The following is a 22,401-nucleotide window of genomic DNA, read 5'->3' as shown; positions in this document are numbered from 1 at the left end:
GAACCCCATGACCTATTCATTTACTGATCTGTAAGTATTTATCTATACTTTTTTCATCTGCTTCTTTATTTGCCAACTCCTTTATAAGGGGGGAAAGGTCTTTAGGTACACGTACACACATACATATTATGTGTGTGTGTGTGTGTGTGTGTGTGTGTGTGTGTGTGTGTGCATGTGTGTGTGTGTACTTAAATGTCTATTTGTTTACAATTCCTTGACGTGATTCTGTAGAGCCTGAAAAACAGTTGAAATGTTGTCAACACATCATTGCCTTTGGCGCTGGTGTGACAACACATCAATTGTTTACCCTTTGGCGCCAATATGTCCCAACTCTCTTGGTGGTGCGCGGTCCTTTTGACCCTTGCACCCCACCGTTTCTAGCTGTCGCCAGGTGATTTTATTCAGCTAAAGGAAGCATATATTAAGGTATAAAGGCTACTTTGACTAACCCGCAAAAGGGTGGAAATAGTTTTTATATACTATTTTTGCCTGTCGCCAGAAGATTTGATTTAGCTAAAGGGACAACTTCATCGAACCACTTACAGTCCAGATGACTCTCAACTTGTGGCCCGTGAAGGCCCTAATGGTCCATAGTGGTTCACCAGGTGGCCCACAACTCGGAGACGAGTGACCGTTAGTGGGCATAACGATTTTTAATTTATTGTTGACGCTGAGCAGCAAGGTGTAGCACGTGAGCTGCATCGGCGTAACAGTGCTTTCGCCCCGTAATCGGTGTTTCTCCCTCGGTGAAAGCACGGGAGGGAAAGGAGGAGGGAAAGGAGGAAGAGGAGGAGGTGGAGAGATGTAAAGGAGAAAGAAGTAAAGGAGGAGGTAAAGGAGGAAGAGGAGGTGGAGGGAAGGAAAGGAGGAGGGAATGGAGGAAGGAAGGAGGAGGAAGGAAAGGACGAGGGAAAGGAGGAGGGAAAGGAGGAGGAAGGAAAGGACGAGGGAATGGGGGAGGGAAAAGAGGAGGAGAGAAAGGAGGAGGGAAAAGAGGAGGAGGGAAAAGAGGAGGAGGGAAAAGAGGAGGAGGGAAAAGAGGAGGAAGGAAAAGAGGAGGAGGGAGTAGAGAGAAGGAAAGGAGGAGGAGGGAAAGGAGGACGAGGGAAAGGAGGAGGAGGGAAAGGAGGACGAGGGAAAGGAGGAGGGAAAGGAGGAGGAGGGAGTAGAGAGAAGGAAAGGAGGAGGAGGGAAAGGAGGAGGGAGTGGAGAGAAGAAAAGGAGGAGGTAAAGGAGGAAGGACAAGGAGGAAGAGGGGGTGGAAAGAAGGAAAGGAGAAGGCAGTAAAGGAGGAGGGAAAGGAGGAGGGAAAGGAGGAAGAGGGGCTGGAGAGAAGGAAAGGAGAAAGAGGTAAGGAGGAGGAGGGAAAGGGAAGTGGGAAGGGAAGGGAGAAAGGAGAAGAGAAGGAAAGAATGAAGGTGAGGAATAGAATGAAGAAGAAAAAAAGTGTGGAGGTAGGGAGGGCGAGAGAGAGAGAGAGAGAGAGAGAGAGAGAGAGAGAGAGAGAGAGAGAGAGAGAGAGAGAGAGAGAGAGGAGAGAGAGAGAGAGAGAGAGAGAGAGAGAGAGAGAGAGAGAGAGAGAGAGAGAGAAGGGAGAGAGAATACAGTTTTTCATGGCGGCTCAGTACTGAATTCAAACTTAATTTTCTCGCAGGAGGGACCTGCGACCTGCTAGGAGAAGAGGAGGAGGAAGAGGAGAAGGAAGAGGAGGAACAAGAGGAAGGAGGAGTAGGAAGGGGAGGAGGAGGAAGAGGAAGGGGAGGAGAAAGAGGAGGAGGAAGGGGAGGAGGAGAAAGAGGAGTAGGAAGAGAAGGAAAAAGAGGAGGTGGAGGGAGAGGAGGAGAAAGAGAAAGAGGAGGAGGAAGAGGAGAAGGAGGAGGAAGAGGAAAGGAGGAGGAAGAGGAAGGGAGGAGGAAGAGGAAGGGAGGAGGAAGAGGAAGGGAGGAGGAGGAAGGGAGGAGGAGGAAGCGAAGGAGGAGGAAGGGAGGAGGAGGAAGAGGAGAAGGGAAGAGGCAGCGTCAAAACAACGGCACCCAGGCCAGGTCCCTTTGTCTCTTTGGTCTACACACACACACACACACACACACACACACACACGTACACACATCCAAGCACACATACACGCACACAAACTCCCATACGCCCAGGCCTAAAATAATTTCAGTATCGCTGCGCTGCGAGTCGTTACTCCAACTCTCGTCGGCGGGGAGTTGTGTGTGTGTGTGTGCATGTAAGGTCATATCATTACCCATAGATCGGTCATATATGAGCTCTGAGCTCTCATCCGGGAGGGAAATAGCTGTCGATCACGATTCCAACACGTGGTCCAAGACCATGGTGAATCACATATTCACAGGAGCACACACTCAAACACACATGCACGCACACATGTACACGCGCACGCAAACACGCACGCACGCACGCACAACCACTCGACCCTCTGAAGTACAAGAAGCTACTGACCTGAAACTAGTCAATATCGAAATGTACTTTCCAATCCGGGGTCAAAGAGAAACGATACGCGCGCGAGAGAGAGAGAGAGAGAGAGAGAGAGAGAGAGAGAGAGAGAGAGAGAGAGGGGGGGATAGCGTCGGAATATGGAGCCTTCGAATAAAAGACTGGCATATACTGTACAACACACAAACCTGCAACATACCAGAGGAGGCATGGAATGTCCAGGAGGACAAGAAAGAGATGGAAGAGGGAGAGGAAGATGACGAAGGAAGAGGAAGAAGACAAGGATGAGGAGGAAGGCGAAGGAGGAAGAGGCAGAAGACAAGGATGAAGAGGAAGGCGAAGAAGGAGGAAAAGGAGGAAGAGGAAGAAGGAGGAAGAGGAAGAAGGAGGAAGAGGAAGTGAAGGATGTGAAGGAGTTCTTGAAGGAGGAGGAAAAGGACGAGAGTGAGGATGGGGAAGAAGGAAAAGGACGAGAAGGGGGGTGGTGAGGGACGAAGAGAAGAAGGAGGAGGAGGAGGAGGTGAGGGTGGAGGAAGGAGGAAGAGAAGGAGGAGGTGAGGGTGGAGGAGGTGATGGTGGAGGAGGGAGGAAGAAGAGGTAAAGGAGGAGGTGAACGAGGAGGAGGAAGAGAAGGAGGAGAAGGAGGAGGAGGAGGAGGAGTAGGTGAACGAGGAGGAGTAGGAGGTGAACGAGGAGGAGGAAGAGAAAGAGGAGAAAGAGGAGGAGAAGGAGGAGGAGGAGGAAGAGAAAGAGGAGGAGGAGGAGGTTAACGAGGAGGAAGGAGGAGGAGGAGGAGGAGGAGGAGAAGAAGCTCCCGCTGCCTGTTCCTGTAATTTGGACAGGTGCCTGGCCGACCCAGCAAAGTGCCGACGCCGCCGCCGCCGCCGCCGCCGCCGTCTGAACGAGGAGTGCGCGTGTGCGCGCGCAGCAGGCCATTACAGTTAGGTAGGCGTTCGGGGGGGGAGGGGGTCACGGCACCAGGGGGAGAGGAGAAGGCTATGGAGGAAGGGGGGGAAAGGAAATTGGGGGTAGTGGAATGGGGGGAAGGGAGATTGGGAAGGGAAAGGGGGGGAAGGGGGAAGGGAAAGGGGAAGGGAGATGCTTTCAAAATGACAAACCTCCCTTTAAGAGAATGAAAATGTCGTCTGGGCTCCAAGCAGATCGACTGTGGTAATGAACGTGTCCATCGCGATGCAACTGTGCGTACATAGGCCATCCTAAGCCTTCCCTCACACTTTCACTTTCATTCTATTTATGGACGAGAAAGAAGAAAAAAAAATCTGTTCTTCAGAGCGAGAGAAAATACAATATGGCTCCCTGAGATCGACATAAACAGATAAATACACGCATAATTACAAGTACACCAATAAAATAATAAAATTAATCAAACAAATACATTAACACGCGAGTAAATAAAAAATCTATCTTTGGAGGAATGAAGTTAAAATAAAAAATAAATGAATAAAAGAAAGTTCCTCTGTGCTAACAAAAAGAAAAGATGTTTGTTGGCAGAATTAAACAGAGGAGTCTATGGAAAACCTGATTAATGACTTGCGGAGGGGGAAGGAGTGGATGGGAGTGGGAGGGGAGGAGTGGGAGGAGAGTGGGAGAACAGAAGGGAGACGGGGGGGAGGGCAGGTGGGGGTGGCTAGATGATAAATGAGGCTGCGAGAGAGAAAGAGAGAAAGAGAGAGAGAGAGAGAGAGAGAGAGTAGTGGAGTATAAAGGGGCAGATGGCAAACGTGGGTGATAAAGGGAATTCAGAAGAGAAGAGGAGCGAGTGAACAAACAGACAGACACACAGACACACACACACACAGCTGGATAATTATGTTAAACAGTTACGTTTCTTCTACTAGGCGGCAAACACGGAAATGTATTGGATAAACACGCCCTGCAACGCAGAAGTAAACATTCCAATGGGTCGGATTGACCAATCACTAGTGTGTGAATGTATACAGGTGTTTTGTTCCCGATACAAAAAATAAAAATAAATAAATAAATAAATAAATAAATAAATAAAATAAAAATAAAGACAAAATATATATATAAAAACAATAATAAATAAATAAGTAAATAAATAAAAAGAAATAAAATGAATAATAATAATAATAAATAAAATAAATAAATGAAATAATAATAATTACACAAATATAATAAATATATATAGAATATAAATAGAATACAATTTACGTACTTTTCAAATCACAAAAAAATACATAATTTTAAGAAAATGTGAACGACTAGTACAATGATTGTCAACCCCATCCAGCAGGCAATGTCAACCTAGCACCAGGGTGACGATACCATACCCCGAGCAGCCCCAACCCCCTGCGGAAGAGGAGGAAGAGGAGGAAGATTAGGAAGAGGAGGAAGAGGAGGAGGAGGGAGAGGAGGGAGAGGAGGAGGAGAAGGAGGAGGAGGGAGAGGAGGGAGAGGAGGAGGAGAGGGAAGAGGAGGGGAGGAAGAGGAGGAGGGGAAGAGAAGGGAGAGGAGGGAGAGGAGGAGGAGGAGAGGGAAGAGGAGAGGGAAGAGGAGGGGGAGGAGGAGGAGAGGGAAGAGGAGGGGGGAGGAGGAGGAGGAAGAGGAGGAGGAAGAGGAGGAGGAAGAGGAGGAGGAAGAGGAGGAGAAAGAGGAGGAGAAAGAGGAAGAGGAGGAAGAGGAGGAGGAGGAGGAGGAGGAAGAGGTGGAGGAAGAGGAGGAAGAAGAGGAGGAAGAAGAGGAGGAGGAGGAGCTCGTGGTCCTCCTCTTCCTCCTGGAGGAGCGGCCGTTGCCACCGAAGCCTGACGGCGATTGTACCTTTATTGCGAAAGTTGTCTCGCCTTAGCGCCTTTGGGGATTGCGACAAGAAAGAATGCATAACGCACTTCGCTGTGTGATAATTGACCCTCCCTCCCCCTCTCTCTTACACACACACACACACACACACACACACACGCACAGCTAATCTCGCGCACATACACACACTTTTACTCGAGTGATTGATGTACCGCGAGGATGGGCTGGATGTACCTCTATTTAGAGAAGACGTTTGATAAGGTACCTCACAGTCGTCTTGTGTGGAAACTACAGCATACTGGAGGACTAATTGGTAAACTGCTCTCTCTCTCTCTCTCTCTCTTTTAAGGTACATGAGAGTAGTAAAGGATAATATGTCAGCATGGAGAGCGTTCCGCTAGGGCCAGGCATATAACGTTTCTTATCCATGTTACTAGCATGGTAGAAGGTACAACCATCTATGCCAACAAGTCTGCAGATTATGCAAAAACATCTAATTCTGCAAGTTTGCAGATTCTGCAAAAATCATGAAAAAGGGAAGAAAAAACGAGGAAGACTTTAGGCCATTGTATAAAAATCAAGACACGATATTCTCATGCAGCCAATAATGGGAAATGAGATTAAATACCAAAAATGCAAAATACTGAAAATGGGCAAGGCTCTAAAATACCATTTTTGAACTATTACTTAGGCAGCGAATCCATTACAAAAACAAGAGGAGAAAGATTTGGGAGTGATGAGACACATCAACAGGACAGTGGGAGAAACGTACAGACTGTTGCAGAAGATTAAATTGGCTTTTCATTATATGGATGAAGAAATGATGAAAAAACTCATCCGTCCCAGACTGGAATATGCGTTAGTGGTATGGCCCCCCACACAGAGTGAAGGATACAAGCAAGATCGTGAGAATACAAAAGACAACAACCAAACCGGTCCCCAGCCTGGCAGATAAAACATATGAAGAGAGACTAAAACCACTGGGTCTGTCAACTTTGAAAGATCGAAGAGAGAGGGGTGATATGATTACAATATTCAGGTCACTAAAGGGGATAGACTATATTGACAGAAGACATTTCTTGATTAAGGACAGGAAGACTTTATGACATCATGATAACAAATCAAGAAATACCACATGTCTACAAAGGAAGAAATGTAGTTTTCTACACAAATACATAAATACTTGGAATAGCTTGGGAGATATCGCCCAACCTCATGCAAAATATGAAATAAAATAAAAAATATTAGAAAATAAAGATATAGACCAAGTTGGAACCATATATGAATTTAAAGCTTGGTATGATAAATGGAAGAGTTGAAAACGGGGCTCCACGAGCGTTGGCCCCTTCCTGTGCACTACAACTGGGTAAATACAGGTATGCACACCATCAAGCCGATCAGAGCACGCACCGACCGGTATAAGAAGAGCACCATACAGACATTTGTGGACTTAATCAACAACTTGAATTAACATTGTTGTACTACATACCTATAACTTAGCCTGCTGTTTTATTTGTCTATTTTTTGAATGCTTGTAACAACGTCTTCTCACTGTCATAGTATTTTATTGTTATAATCTTGTAGATGTATATTTTCAGCAGAAATGCTGCTATACCCAATAAACCGTAAATTATTATTATTATGTTTGTGTTCGTCTTCTATGTATTTGCATAAACCTAACGTCACTCTTCTTAACTGTCCTTACACTAAACACGTTTCTTCTTATTCATTTGTTTTATACTCACATCTTCATCTCTCACATCCACAATTCATCATCTTATTATTCATTTCCTATTTCTCTATATATTCAAAACAATAATTATCAAATACTAACACCAATGTTACTGTGGCATATGCTATACATTCCTTCATCCCATCATTTCGTATCTCCTTCAATTCATTTCCTTTCTCATTCTTCACCCTTCAGTCCCGTTCAACTTCTATTTCTTTATTGATCTACAAGTTTATCTATCCATTTAGTTATCTATTTATTCACCTATTTATCCATTTGCTGCTCATGTATTTCCGCTTCCCTCTCCTCCTCTCCTTTCTCTCCTCTTCTAACTTTGACCTTCCCGGTTCAGAGAGATCCTGTCAATTTATTTTCCTTCCGTTTCCTCTTCTGTGACCTCAACTTTTTCCCATCCCATCTTCTCCCCTCCCCCTCCCTTCCTTCTCTCTCGTTTCTTCCCTCCCATTCCCTCCTCTATTCCCCTCCTTCTTTCCTACCTTCCTTCTCCTCCTCTCTCTTCCTCCATCTTTGTAAAGTATTCCTATTCCTGCGGTTCCCACAAGCTCTCTTTCTCTCTCTCTCTCCTCTTCGTACTCGACTTTTGTCGTACCGCAAGCATCTCTTGTTCTCTCATCCCCATCAAAGGTGTGTGTGTGTGTGTGTGTGTGTGTGTGTGTGTGTGTGTGTGTGTGTGTGTGTGAGTGAGTGAGTGAGAGAGAGAGAGAGAGAGAGGGAAGGAGAGGGAAGGAGAGGGAAGGAGAGGGAAGGAGAGGGAAGGAGAGGGAAGGAGAAAGAGAAAGAATCTGTGTCGCCCAAACTTGGAGCACCCCCCCCCCCGCCATTCCCCTTTCCACTCCAATCCACGTTCACGGCGGTTCTTGCTTTGACCTCTCTCTCTCTCTCTGTGTTTGTGTGTGTGTGCGTGTGTGCGTGTGTGTGTGTGTGTGTTGTGTGTTGATTCACCATGATCTTGGATCACGTGTTGGACTCGTGATCGACAGCAATTTTCCCTCCCAAAAGAGAGCTCAGAGCTCATACATACATGACCGATCTATGGGGAATGCTGTGACCTTATACGCACACACCCACTCAATTCCCCGCCCACGAGAGTTGGAGTAACGGCCAGCAGCGCAGCGATACTGAAATTATTTCAGCCCTAGTCGAGATTCGAACCCGGACCGCCGTCGTGGCGGCCGGGAACTCTACCAACTGCGCCATCGAGTCGTGGGAGGGGGGGACCTCCTCCAGCGATCAACCCAGGTGCGCTGTGTCTTGCGCAACACGGAGATCAATCTCAACTTCAGACATTCACACACACACACACACACACACAACTCGATGGCGCAGTGGTAGATTTCCCGGTCGCCACAATGACGGTCCAGGTTCGAATCCCTCACACAGCTGAAATAATTTCAGTATCGCTGCGCTGCGGGTCGTTACTCCATCTGTCGTGGGCGGGGAGTTGGGTGCGTGTGTGCGTGTGTAAGGTCACAGCATTACCCAAAGATCGGTCACGTATGAGCTCTGAACTCTTCCGGGAGGGAAATATGTCGATCACGAGGCAAACACGTGATCCAAGACAATGGTGAATCACACACACACACACACATTATCTTACTATAATATCTACCTTGTTCTAGATCATTACTAGACCTTATTCTAGCAAAGTCCCCTAAGGACGGGCTAGACACCTTGAGTGTCTAATTGTTCCTCCACGTGCACATGCACGCGCGCGCACATTCACGTTACAGTCAATTACAAGAGGAAACGATAAACAGGTCCTTGGAATGTGGGTAGCCAACGACGTCACTGTCGAGATATCAAAGCGCCTCAAGTTGCCTCAATGGGACAACGGGAAAGCCTCTAAAGGTGTTCACAGAAATGATTAAAATCGCCTGGCGACAGGAAGGCTTAAATATTAAGGACCACCCGGTATGGAAGGGGTTAAGGCGACAGAGCCAACGACTGTTGTAAATTAATTTGACAACGAAATAATTTTATTACTTTCTTGTCTTTGTAATAGTCAAAACACGAAATAAAAACTCAGCCACTGAATCCTTCTGAGTTTATGTAAACAAATAAATTAACAAATAAATAAATAATCTCAACAGGATGACATAGAACCCTATTGACACTTTCCTGTCTAGTCTTCCTCTCCCACGCTTCCAACCTCGCGGCGTCCAGTCAGTAACGCACTCGCGTGGATCAAGTTGGCGCGGCTGTGCAAACTCATGGAATATTTTGAGGGTGGGGGTGAGAAGTTTAGGTTCAGTAGTTGATAACAAATGACAATTTAATGTAATCTTTACATGCGTTTACTCTGAAAGATTTTTTGTCAAGTATTTGAGATATATAAGATCTATTGTTCCAGGTACTTGGCAGCAGACACAGGAACACAGATTGTAAGCGCAGATCCTAGAGAGGTATTGTGTTGCTGTACAAGACCAATAGAGTAATCTGCTCGTACGTACACTGGGTTTAAACACAAAAACTCCACAATAATGAGGAAGGGAATAGGTTGATGGTTTCATAGAGGCTCTTGTGAACTGGCACTGAGGGGAGAAAAAATAACAGACACGGAGAAAGATAGTGAGAGAGAGAGAGACCGAGAGAGATGGGGAGGGAGAGGGAGAGAGGACGAGATAGGGAGGAAGGGAGAAAGAGAGGGGGGAGAGAAAGTAAGAAATAACGAGAGAGAAGTGAGAGGAGTGGGGTGGGAGACCATTTGGTCTATAACGAGACGAGAAAAGGATTGGATCACAAAGATGACTGAGGTGTCCTGGAACAACATCCACCCAATCACCCTCCCTCTTCCAGGTCGCAACAAGATGTACCCAGCAGGAATGTGACCCCACACGAACGAAAATCGCCTGGCGACAGCCTGAAAATCCTAAGGACATCCCGGCAGTGTTCTTCCATAGTTCCTACATGAAGCCCTTCTTTATTGTAAACCACTTCCTGGAAAGGTGGAATGGGGAACTATAGGCAGAGCGGGGAGATGCGGCGAGATGGACGCGCTAACGGGGTTAAGTCTACTATCACGCACGGAATCGTGTAGACACGCAAGCGGTCGACAACACGCATGCAACCAGGTGCAGCAGCGGACAAGTAAACGGTGACGACGCGTGTAGGCTCAACGGTACAGTCGCCCACACTTCCGCCAGGCGTGAAGCGGCGAGCAAACGTAAACATACGGTTATATACATTCGTGGTGGGCGGCGGAGGGCGGGAGGGGAGAGGGAGGGGGCGCGAGAGGGGGAGAGAGAGAGGAGAGAGAGGAGAGAGAGGAGAGGAGAGAGAGGAGAGGAGAGAGAGGAGGGAGAGAGAGGAGAGAGAGGAGGGAGAGAGAGGAGGGGGAGAGGAGAGAGGAGGGGGAGAGGAGAGAGAGGAGGGGGAGAGGAGGGGGAGGGGAGAGAGGAGAGAGAGGAGGGGAGAGAGGAGAGAGAGGAGGGGAGAGAGGAGAGAGAGGAGGGGAGAGAGGAGAGAGAGGAGGGGAGAGAGGAGAGAGAGGAGGGGAGAGAGGAGAGAGAGGAGGGGAGAGAGGAGAGAGAGGAGAGAGCGGAGGGGAGAGGAGAGAGAGGAGGGGAGAGAGGAGAGAGAGGAGGGGGAGAGGAGAGAGAGGAGGGGGAGAGGAGAGAGAGGAGGGGGAGAGGAGAGAGAGAGGAGGGGGAGAGGAGAGAGAGGAGGGGGAGAGGAGAGAGAGGAGGGGGAGAGGAGAGAGAGGAGGGGGAGAGGAGAGAGAGGAGGGGGAGAGGAGAGAGAGGAGGGGGAGAGGAGAGAGAGGAGGGGGAGAGGAGAGAGAGGAGGGGGAGAGGAGAGAGAGGAGGGGGAGAGGAGAGAGAGGAGGGGGAGAGGAGAGAGAGGAGGAGGGGGCACGAGAGGGGGAGAGAGAGGAAAGGGAGGGAGGGGGAGAGAGAGGAAAGGGAGGGAGGGGGAGAGGGAGGGAGGGGGAGAGGGAGGGAGGGGGAGAGGGAGGGAGGGGGAGAGAGAGGAAAGGGAGGGGAGAGAGAAAGGGAGGGGAGAGAGAAAGGGAGGGGGGAGAGGGAGGGGGGAGATGGAGGGGAGGTGGAGTTGGAGGGAGGGGGCACGAGAGGAGAGGGAGGGGAGAGGAGAGGGAGGGGAGAGGGAGGGAGGAGAAGAAAAGGAGGTACAGAGGAACTGAGACAGAGTGAGAAAGTGGGGATCTACGAGTGAGAGAGAAAGTGAGAGGGAGGGAAATGGACAAGAGAAATAAAGAGCAAGCAAAAGCGAGAGAGAGAGAGAGATATGGAGGAGGAAAAGAGAAAAAACGAGAAAAAGAGAGAGAGAGAAATTGGGGAAAGGAATGAAAGATAAATAGAGAGAAAAATCAAGAGATAAAGAGAAAGAAAAAACACGAGTAAAAGAGAGACACGGAAAAAGAAAAAGCGCGCGCAAGAGAGAGAGAAAGAGAGAAGGGGAGGGAAAGAGAGAGAAAAAAAAGAGAGAAAGAGAGAACTGGTGGCCGTGTCAGGAGCGTCGTTGTTCGTCGTCCTCGTTCGCATGCAGGTGTCCATTAAAGAACCCTTGAGAGAAGTTAGCTGAGTAGCGTGGCAGAGGTGGTTGGCACAGCTGATGACCTGGAAGACTCCCTTCCCATCCTTAAATCCCCCTCCCCTCCCCCCTTCCACACCCTTCCAACCCCCCACCCCACTACCTCGGAAAAGGTAGGTTGGCAACCCCTAAACTAACCCCCTCCTGTGGGTGTGGGGGGGGGGAATACCACACACACACTACGGGTTCGAATACCGCCCAGGGCCGAATAATTTCAGTTTCACTGCGCTACGAGTCGTAACTCCAACTCGCGTGGGCGGGGAGTTGGGTGTGTTTGTGTGCGCGTGTAAAGGCCACAGCATTATCCATAGCTCGGTCATATATGAAGTCTGAGCTCTCTCCCGGGAGGGAAATAACTGTCGATCACGAGTTCACCACGTGATCCAAGACAATGGTGAATCACACACGAGGTGCAGAACCTCAATAGGTATCTGGGGAGACCCCCACGTCCCCCCAGGACCGCCCTCTTGGGGTCCTTCCAAGCACCTGGTACTGTGCCCAGACGCACTGCGGGCCAAGATGAGTCCCCCCCCCCCCCCGGCCACTGTTCCCATGGGGCGGGACCCCGATAGTCCAGTCCGGAGCGTATGCCTGAGAGAGAGAGAGAGAGAGAGAGAGAGAGAGAGAGGAAAGGGAGAAGAGAGAGGAAAGGGAGAAGAGAGAGGAAAGGGAGAGAGAGAGAGGAAAGGAAGAAGAGAGAGAGAGGAAAGGAAGAAGAGAGGGAGGGAGAAGAGAGAGAGAGAAAGAGAGAGAGAAAGAGAGAGAGAAAGAGAGAGAGAGAGAGAGAGAGAGAGAGAGAGAGAGAGAGAGAGAGAGAGAGGGAGAGAGAGGAAAGGAAGAAGAGAGGGAGGGAGAAGAGAGGGAGGGAGAAGAGAGAGAAGAGAGAGAGAAGAGAGAGAAGAGAGAGAGAGAACAGCGAAAAGAGAGAAGCGAGGAAAGAACAGCGAAAAGAGAGAAGCGAGGAGAGAAAAGAGAGAAGCGAGGAGAGAAAAGAGAGAAGCGAGGAGAGAACAGAGAAAAGAGAGAAGCGGGGAGAGAGGAGAGAAAAGAGAAGCTGAACGAGACTACAACGCATCCACTTGACCGTACAGTCGCTAGAAATAGAAGCGTTAATTATCCCATTTCAGTATCGCTGCGCTACGAGTCGTTACTCCAACTCTCGTGGGCGGGGAGTTGTGTGTATGTGTGTGTGCGTGAGTTCAATTCATTTGCCACTCTCAATGCCAAGATCGGCAGACGAAGAAAGGCCTGACAATCAAACTTTTTTATTCATTTTATCATTTATTTGTCATTATTATTATTTTTTCCCCATCCGACCTAGTTATGGACCAAAAGGTCTCCTCTCGGCATGCTCAGACGAAGATAGACCTGACATTTTTTTTTTTTTTTTTTTAATTTTATTCATTTATTTTTGTCATAATTTTTTCGCATATATTTTATTTATTTATTTTTGTCATTATATTTTTTTCTCGATGTTTTCATTTAGTCTATTTTTTATTTATTTGTCATTATTATTATTTTTTCGCATCCGAACTAGTTATGGACCAAAAGGTCTCCTGTCAGCATGCTCAGCCTTTGTAATCCTCCCAACTCCTCAGGTTCGTGAGTGGGGAGAAAGGACACGTTCCTGGGGGGAGAAATGGGAGAGAATATCCACCCTTCGGGGGGAGGAATAGGGGGAAATATGCCCCCCACCCACCCACAGGAGAGAGCAAATCGAAGACAATAGCCCCCACATTAATCCTCCCCCCATCCCATCCTTAACTATGCGGTACACTTTTGATCTCCGTCCTACAGAATGGACATCAATTCACCAGAATCAGTACAGAGAAGAATGACCAAAATGATACATGGACTCAGAAATTTGCCTTACGAAGAGAGGCTTAGGCACCTTAACTTACACTCTCTGGAAAGACGCAGAGTGCGGGGTGATCTAATAGAGGTGTTCAAGTGGATCAAAGGCTTTAACAAGGGTGAGGCAAACAAGGTCATCATATCAAAACAACAGGGCAGGACTCGCAGTAATGGCATTAAACTGGACAAATTTAGATTTAAGAAGGACATAGGCAAGAATTGGTTTACTAAAAGGGTGGTCGACGAATGGAATAGTAACCATATAGTGAACGCTATAACTATCAGTTGTTTTAAGAAACGATTAGACATCTTTATGGATGAGAATGACAGGTGGTGATGGATACGGAACTGCCTAGTGTAGGCCTTATGGTCTCTTGCAGTCTCCTTCATTCTTGTTATGTTATCCCCCCAGCTAACTGGATTTTCCCCTCAAGTGATGGGGTTGCCATCCTACCCAAGAAGTAATGAAAGGGTTGATAGGCCTTGACCTCCCATCCCCCTATCCCCTTCCCTCCCCACCATCGTCCTCGAGAGCTTCCCCCCTCTTCCCCCCATCGCCCCTTCCCCCACGCCCCTTTCACTTTCACATCGAAACCATCGCGATTTATCAAGGAAATCCCCCCCCATCTCCCCATCCTCTCTCTCCCCACCCACCCTCTCTCTCTCTCTACCTCCCCACCCACACCTCCTCTCTCTCTCTCTCTCTTCCAACAGGTACAGAATCTCCAGCCCACTCCTTCTAACACTAGGATCAGGGTATAGATGCTATGCAGCTTACGCTAGGAGGCGCGTAGCAGCTGCGACCTTTGTGCTTTGGAACTGTTGAGGCAGGTAACCAGTCACTGATAAGAGTCGGAGAGGAGTGCGGGATTCGAACCCACAATTGAGCGAATGCGAGACCAGCACGCTTACGATGACGCCACCAGCGTTCAACGGGAGCGAAATTTTCTAAAGTGAACATTTCACCCAACTCGATTTCGGCCGTGCTTGGGGTCATAAAATAATAATAACGTACTAAGAACAGTAAAATACCGTTAATACCGAGAGAGAGTGATCCTATCTGTGATATACTAATAACAATATGATTTACGCTTCATAGCATCAGCGATGTGGTCATCATGCAGGATATCGGGGTTAAATTGCACCAATGGGGGTTTCTCTGGGATTTATTTTATTTTGTTTCTCTTTCTGTTGTGACGAGTCAATATCTTGATCCTATTAATCGATAGTACCAAGAGTCAGTTGTCGATTACTGAGTCCTTTTCTACAAAAAAAAATATAGAATAAACTAATAATGAAATATATATACGTTTGATAATGTGGTTTAACGTCACAACCCCCTCCCCCCCTATCGGAAGGCTAGGACGGTGCCCCTCACAGAGGACTTTGTAGCGTGGAATTTAATGAACCATGCCCTTGGTTCAACTTCGCCGGTGGCAGGATTCGAACCGCCATCCCCTCGACCTTCGCCGCAAGTAACGACGCCCTTACCCTCTCAGTCAGCGACCTCACCAATAAAAATAAAAACATTAATACACCAATAAAAATATATAAATCAATCAACTAATCAATAAAAAAGATAAAATCAGAAAACAAAACAAAAATCTTGCACTGGAAAACAAACACTTCACCAAAAAAAAAAAAAAAAAAAAAAAAAAAAAAAAAAGAATTAGACATTCAATGTTATATTTAAGACATAGGCGTGCAAACACACTGGCGACATATTTAGACATGACGGTCCACAATCTAGACTGAAGGGCGGATCTAAGCTTCTTCCAACCACGGCAGAACCTAGTGAGTATAGAACGCGGGACAAAAATTTTACATCTTCACCCAAACAATTAATCTTCATCCTCGTAGCGCAAGATTACCCACAAGGATATTAGTACAAGCGCTGGTAAACTAGTCATCATTATCAGCAGCAGGACTAGTAGTAGAGTACTAGCAGTAGTAATGGTAGTGGCAGTAGTAATGGTAGTAGTAGTAATGGTGGTAGTGGTAGTAGTAATGGTGGTGGTAGCGGTAGTAGTAATGGTGGTGGTAGCGGTAGTAGTAGTGATGATGGTGGTGGTGGTGGTAGTAGTAGTGATGGTAATGGTGGTAATAGTAGTAGTAATGGTAGTAGTAATAGTGGTGGTAGTGGTAATGGTGGTAGTGGTAATGGTGGTAGTGGTAATGGTGGTAGTGGTAATGGTGGTAGTGGTAATGGTGGTGGTAGTAATGGTGGTGGTAGTAGTAGTAATGGCGGTAGTAGTAGTAATGGCGGTAGTAGTGATGGTAATGGTGGTAATAGTAGTAGTAGTAATGGTAGTAGTAATAGTGGTGGTAGTGGTAATGGTGGTAGTAATGGCGGTAGTTGTAGTAATGGTGGTGGTAGCAGTAGTAGTAGTAATAGTAGTAATGGTGGAAGTAGTAGTAATGGTGGTAGTAGTAGTAATGTTGGTGGTAGTAGTACTAATGGTGGTGGCAGTAGTAATAGTAGTAATGGTGGTAGTAGTAGTAGTAGTAATGTTGGTGGTGGTGGTGATAGTAGTAGTAATGTTGGTGGTGGTAGTAGTAGTAGTAGTAATGTTGGTGGTAGTAGTAGTAATGGTGGTAGTAGTCGTAGTAATGGTGGTAGTAATAGTAGTAGTCGTAGTAATGGTGGTAGTAATAGTAGTAGTAGTAGTAATGGTGGTAGTAGCTGTAATGGTAGTGATGATGTAAGTAGGAGTAGGTAGTTGCAGTGGTGTTGGTGATAGCAGTAGTATCTTAATTTCAACACAGTGACTGCCCCCAACTCTGAAGAGATGGTTTCGTTCACCCGATGGGCGGCGCCAGACAAGGACAGAAGCGCCGATGAACCAGAAACCATCTGCCAAAGTTCTTCTTGGGAGTGGGGGGGGGGGTCTCGATCGATAGACAGATCTTCCAGCCCAAAGGCCTCCTCCTCCTCCCTCCCTCAGCTACACACAACTGCTCGTCTTGAACATCACTCTTAGATGCTTCCACTTACATGTACTAAAGTACCTGACTTTTTACGATGTCGTAGATTTACGACACAGACCTTATAGACCTCGTAAAGGCACCAGCCCCTGTAGTGCCCACAGGTGACACCAAATTTGCATCACCGTGCGGGAAGGATCCTCAATGCCCCCTCATCAGGGGGAGGAACGTGTTGTCCTTGGGCGTGCCAAGCTTCCCCCGCCTGGGACACCTCCCACCTGGAGGAGCAAACGACACTTGTCCAGACCCCCCGACGGGGTATCCGGGGACGGGGGACAAGAGTGTTCTCCCAGAACCGGGGAAGGTAAAGAGAATCATTAAACAAGGGAGGACTGAGCCCGCCCTCTCTGGGTACCGGACCCTATCTGATGGGCTTCATCGTTACGCCGCCGCCGCCGCCCGCGGGACCACAAGGACGACTGGGATGGGCACGTCTCCCGCTACCTGATGGAGCATCATCTTCGCCGTGCCCACTCATGCAATGTGTTTGCGTTTGCGTTTGTGTTTCCGTGTGTGTGCGTGTGTAAGTGTGTGTGTGTGTGTAAGTGTGTGTGTGTGTGTGTAAGTGTGTGTGTGTGTAAGTGTGTGTGTGTGTGTGTGTGTGTGTGTGTGTGTGTGTGTGTGTAAGTGTGTGTGTGTGAGAGACAGAGGTGGATGGGAGTAGGTGAGGGCGGGAGGAAGAGAATGAAGGGAAGGGGGAGGAGGAGGAGGAAGAAATAGAAGGTGGAAGGACGTGGTGGGAGGAAGATGTGGTAAGAGGAGGTGGAAGAAGTGGAAGGAAGAGATGAGCGAAAGTGGGAGGAGGAAAAGGATAGGGAAGGAAGACGTGGGAGGAAGTGGGAGGAGGAGGTGGGACGGAGAAGAGGAGGTAGTAGGCGGGAGGAGGAGGTAGGAAGAGGAACAGGAGGTGGGAGAAGAGAGTGTGGGGGAAAGAGAGAGGAAGCAGGAAGAAGAGGAAGAGGAGCAGGTGGGAGGAAGAAGAAGGGAGAGGGGGGAGCAAGAGGTGGGAGCAAGAGGTGGGAAGAGGTGCAGGAGATGGGAGGAGAGAGTGGGATGAAGAAGGAGGAGGAGGAGGAGGAGAGTGTACGAGGAAGAGGGAAAAGGAGGAGTGTAGGAGTACAGAGGCATGAGGAGGTGGGAGGAAGAGGAGGAGGAGGAGGAGACTGATGGAAGATTAAGTGAAGGTGAGAGGAGGAGGAGGTGGAAGATCAAGAGGAGGAATGGGAGTCATAGGAGAGGGAGTAAGGAGGAGGTTGTGGGAAGAGAAGGGAGGGAAGGTAACATTGCACAGGTGTACAGAACCTAGGTACAATGTACATACGTACAATATACACACACAACCTTGGCACATTCCAGGGCTGTTGTTCTTGGAGTGGTAGCTTCCCTTGGAAGCGGCCAACCAGCACCTCAGAACAAAAAGTGGTTCCAGATGTACACACCCATACACAAAGAAGTGTACATGTACACACGCGCGGTCGAAGACTTGTACGCGTACCTGGCGATTCTATTCGGCTTAAGTCCCCGGACTTTCGTGAATTAATATAAGAAATAGTGATGTGATACTGGCAATAAGAATAGAAGCGCTGGTGAAATACCAAAGAGTAAGATATCACACACCCACACGCAGGAAGAGGAAGAGGAAGAGAAAGAGAGAGAGAAATTGTGTGATAGAACACAGACACACGCACACACACAGGAAGAGAGGGAGAGGGAGAGAGAGAAGGGGAGAGATAGAAAAATATAGTGATAAAACACATACGCACACAGAGGAAGAAGGGGAGAAATATATTGTGATAAAACACGCACACAGAGAAAGAGGAAGAGGAAGGAAGAGCGAGAGAGAGAGAGAGAGAGAATATCTTACCGAATGACAGAACCCTTCCCTGGTTAATACCGAATACTTTATTCATCTTAGCAAGACCCCCCACTGGGATTTCGCGAATTGAACTTTGTAAACAGCGACTCGACCAACCTAGTACCGCATCTGGCCCACTTCAACAATTCTATTCTTGCTAACGCCATTTTTTCGTTTTATTATTCAACTAAAACCCTTACGTATCAGGTGATACTTTCCTTTTTCTTTTATCTGCCGTCTGGCTATTTTATCAACCTTTGTGGTACTTCTCCAGCCCTTAGGCCCTGGATGGTATGGACGGAGCGATTACCCGAAGTCACTTTGTTCATTTACTGAACTACTGAAGTATTGGTGAAATGTCTCTGCCACGCCTGATAATTACGTAAGTAGCATGTTTGTTTGCACCTTGTTTGGGTACAGACTCCCCGTCGTTTCACCCAGTTATAGGCCTTTTCGTAATCTACGAAACCTGAACACAGACGTACATTGTATTCCGTGTTTTTTTTCTCGATAAGGTGATTAATGGTCTTAATGTGGTCAAAAGTCTTATCTCCCTTCTGAATTCTGTCTGTTCTGACTAGTTCCCACTTACAACTTTACCTAGTTTATTTGTACAAATCCTGGAAAAAGCCTGGGCATGTTTGGTTAACTATTTGAACGATACTGTGAAGTAGAACCATAGTAACACTACACCAGGACTCAGGAACTCTAACTTACGTACAATCATATCAAACGACACTGAATCCATGGGTATGGAGCAGTTTAATAACCAAGTTTCTAAACAATATCCCTTGTGAGAATATACCTTATGGTTCTCATTCGAATGTGCGTGACAGCCACGAACACCTCTTCATCCCCATTGCACGAGGAGAAACTGTGGCTTGGCCAATCCCTACGTGAGTTCCAAAGGGTGCAGAGGCCTTGGTACGGACGTGTCTCGTTTGACGTGATGGATGTAAGTCTTTTGTTCTTTGTACAAGGTGATATACGTGTAGCAACATATCTTGGCCACTTATCCGTGGTTTAATACGAGCTACGCAAACCACAATCATTCAGTTTCTCCTCCGAGGTTTCTTTTGTTTATCATGACGTCATCTGGAGTGAGAGGTTGATTGGTTACGATGCAACTACGCGACCAAGTGAACTGAAGAAAGGTTTTTGCGGAAAGAGAATAGAAAAAAGTACGACTGTTTATCTAAAACCGGATTCCACCTGTGCAATTACTTTCTCTGTACACTGTTCGATACCAAATAAAAACTGATTTTACGTCATACCTGTAGCAGGAAGGGGGAGAAAGGGAAGAGGGAGAAGGAGCAAGAGGAAGGAAAAAAAGATGGAGGAGAAGGAGGGAAGAAAGGCAGAGAAAGGAGGGAAGAGGGGGACAGGAGGGAGGGGAGAGGGGGGGAAGGGAGGAAGATGGCAAAGGGGAGAAGACGAACAGGGAGAACCACGGAAGAGAGGGGAGGGAAGGAAGGGTATAGGGAAGAAGGGGTGATGGAGGAGGGGGAGATGGGGAGGGGAAGCTGAAGAGGGGAAGGAGGAGAGGGGAAATGAAGGTGAAGGGGGTGGTGGAGGAGGAGCGGAGTAGGAGATGGAAAGGTGGATGAGGATCTTCACGATGAACAGGAGTGGTGAGGAGAAGGAGGATGGATGAGGGGGGAGAGAAAGGAACGAGGAAGGAAAGTTAAAAGGGGGATGAGGAGGAAGGGGAGAGGAAGGAGGAAAGAAAAATGAGGGAGGGAGGGAGGAGGAAAGAAAAATGAGGGAGGGAAGGAGGAAGAAAGGTGGGAGGAAAGAGAAGAGAGGGAGGAGGAAGGGAGGGGGAGGGAGAAGGGAGGGAGGAAGGAGAAGGGAGGGAAGAAGGAAAAGGGGGAGGGAGAAAGAAAGGAGGGAGAAAAAATGAGGAAGATGAGGAGTGAGGAAAATATGGACAACGTAGTATGGAAGGACAGTAGACAAAATGGTTAAAACCTTAGAAAATGAGAAACGTGGATGAAAGGAATATAATGTAGACGCAAAGACGAGTACCATAAGCAAGGAGAGTTAGAAAAGTTAGAGGGATAGAGTGGGGGGGGAGGGTGTCGACTAAACGAGAAGCCAAAGAGGATGAGAGAGACATTCGTGGCTGTGGAATGAGCAAAGATTGAAAAAAAAAAAAAAAAATTCTCGTGGTTTCCAAATATGTAGCTTAACCCATATGGCAACACTGCTTCTTGAATTTACGGAACGAAGTATTACATACATACACACACACACATATCATAAACCTTGTTGAACATTGACGGTACATCTATTCACCTCATACGTTTGGTTGAACGTGTTTACATTATCTTTACAATTACCCCCCTTGAGGAAGAACAATAACCTCTTAGTGTTGAAGAGTTCAAACATATCAATGGAATTCGATTTTACACACGAACCCTGTCGCTGAGGTCGCGCCCATCCATCGAACACCAGCCCAGCCCCCAGAATGTAAACTTAGTCCAGATCCACCTCCGACCCGACACCCTTCGCTACCCAGAATGCCTTCGGTTGCCATAGAAACGAATAAATGGCATTTATGGCATAGACCACAGGACTGTTTTTTCCTGGACGGATTCAACTTTGTTGCGTTCTTTTATCATATTAATCTGGTTAACGAAAAATTATTCGATTCAGCTTTTGAATTAGTTTAGGTTGTATGCATCGTTCTGACAGCCGTATATAATAATTCTTCGTTTCTTTCATCCTCATATTTGTGAGAAGGGAAGAAGGATAGGAAATAAGAATAAGAATTAAATAACATTCCCTGTGGATCGCGATTACAAAAATATAAAACCAACAGAGATAAACAAGTAAATCAATAGATAAACGAATAAATTCAAAGCCAAGCGTTGGTGAACTGTTGGGGAGGGGGTGAGGTGTCTTTCCGAGTCTAAAACAGACATGTGGAGGAAGGGATGAAGAGTTCCAAAGCCTCCTCCCCCCATCCCCCCACCCCCGTGGAGGAAGAGAATATGAACAAATTAATTAAATCCAATCGACAGGCGGCTCTTGTGCAGAATCGCCATTTTTTTTTTTATTCTTCTAAATTTATTTGTTCGTTCTTTCACCAGGGGGAGTGAGAGAGGGGAAGAGAGTGAGAGAGAGGAAGAGGAGGAGAGAGTGAGAGAGAGGAATAGGAGGAGAGAGTGAGAGAGAGGAAGAGGAGGAGAGAGTGAGAGAGAGGAAGAGGAGGAGAGAGTGAGAGAGGGGAAGAGGAGGAGAGAGTGAGAGAGGGGAAGAGAGTGAGAGGAAGAGGAGGAAAGAGTGAGAGTGAGGAAGAGGAGGAGAGAGTGAGAGAGAGGAAGAGGAGGAGAGAGTGAGAGAGGAAGAGGAGGAGAGAGTGAAAGAGAGGAAGAGGAGGAGAGAGTGAGAGAGAGGAAAAGGAGGAGAGAGTGAGAGAGGAAGTGGAGGAGAGAGTGAGAGAGAGGAAGAGGAGGAGAGAGTGAGAGCAAAAGAGGAGGAGAGAGTGAGAGAGACAGAGTGGGAGAGGAGGAGGAAGAGAGAGAGTGGTAGAGGAAGAGAATGGGAGAGGAGGAGAGGAAGAGAATGGGAGAGGAAGAGATGAAGAGAGAGGGAGAAAGAGAGAGTGTGAGAGAGAGAGGGAGAAAGAGAGAGTGAGAGAGAGAGAGAGAGGGAGAAAGAGTGAGAGAGGAGGAGAAAGTGAGAGAGGAAGAGTGAGAGACAGTATGATAGGAGGGAAGAGAGGAAGAGAAAGAGGACGAGAGAGAGACAGGAAGAGTGACAAAGACATGAAAGGAGTAGAGAGAAGAAAGAGAGAGAGAGAGGAAGAGAAAGAGAGAGAGAGGGGAAGAGAGGAGGAGAGACAGACAGGAAGAGAGAGGAGAGAGAGAAGAGAGAAGAGAGAGGAGAGAGAGAAGAGAGAGGAAGAGTGAGACAGACAGGAAGTGAGGAGAGAAGAGGAAGAGAGACAGACAGGAAGAGAGAGAGAGAAAGTGAGAGAGAGAGAGAGAGAGAGAGAGAGAGAGAGAGAGAGAGAGAGAGAGAGAGAGGAGAGAGGAGAGAGGAGAGAGGAGAGAGAGAGAGAGAGAGAGAGAGAGAGAGAGAGAGAGAGAGAGAGAGAGAGAGAGAGAGAGAGAGAGAGAGAGACACGGGCAGTGGCGGGAACGATGAAAACATGGTAAGC

The 22,401-nt window shown here is 47.5% G+C and overlaps 1 protein-coding gene across 2 annotated transcripts in view; it reads right to left on the bottom strand.

The window, feature by feature from the left end:
* Window positions 1–22,401, bottom strand: part of LOC143018243 (8-oxo-dGDP phosphatase NUDT18) — a 68,437-nt gene that overhangs the window by 45,021 nt on the left and 1,015 nt on the right. The gene's annotated exons all lie outside the window — the stretch shown is intronic.

This window comes from Oratosquilla oratoria, chromosome 34 (assembly GCF_046742065.1).
Source record: "Oratosquilla oratoria isolate Oo_2021 chromosome 34, ASM4674206v1, whole genome shotgun sequence".
NCBI classification, from domain to species: Eukaryota; Metazoa; Arthropoda; class Malacostraca; order Stomatopoda; family Squillidae; genus Oratosquilla; species Oratosquilla oratoria.
The sequence above is the reverse complement of the archived record's forward strand: the minus strand, read 5'-3'. Positions and strand labels throughout refer to the sequence as shown.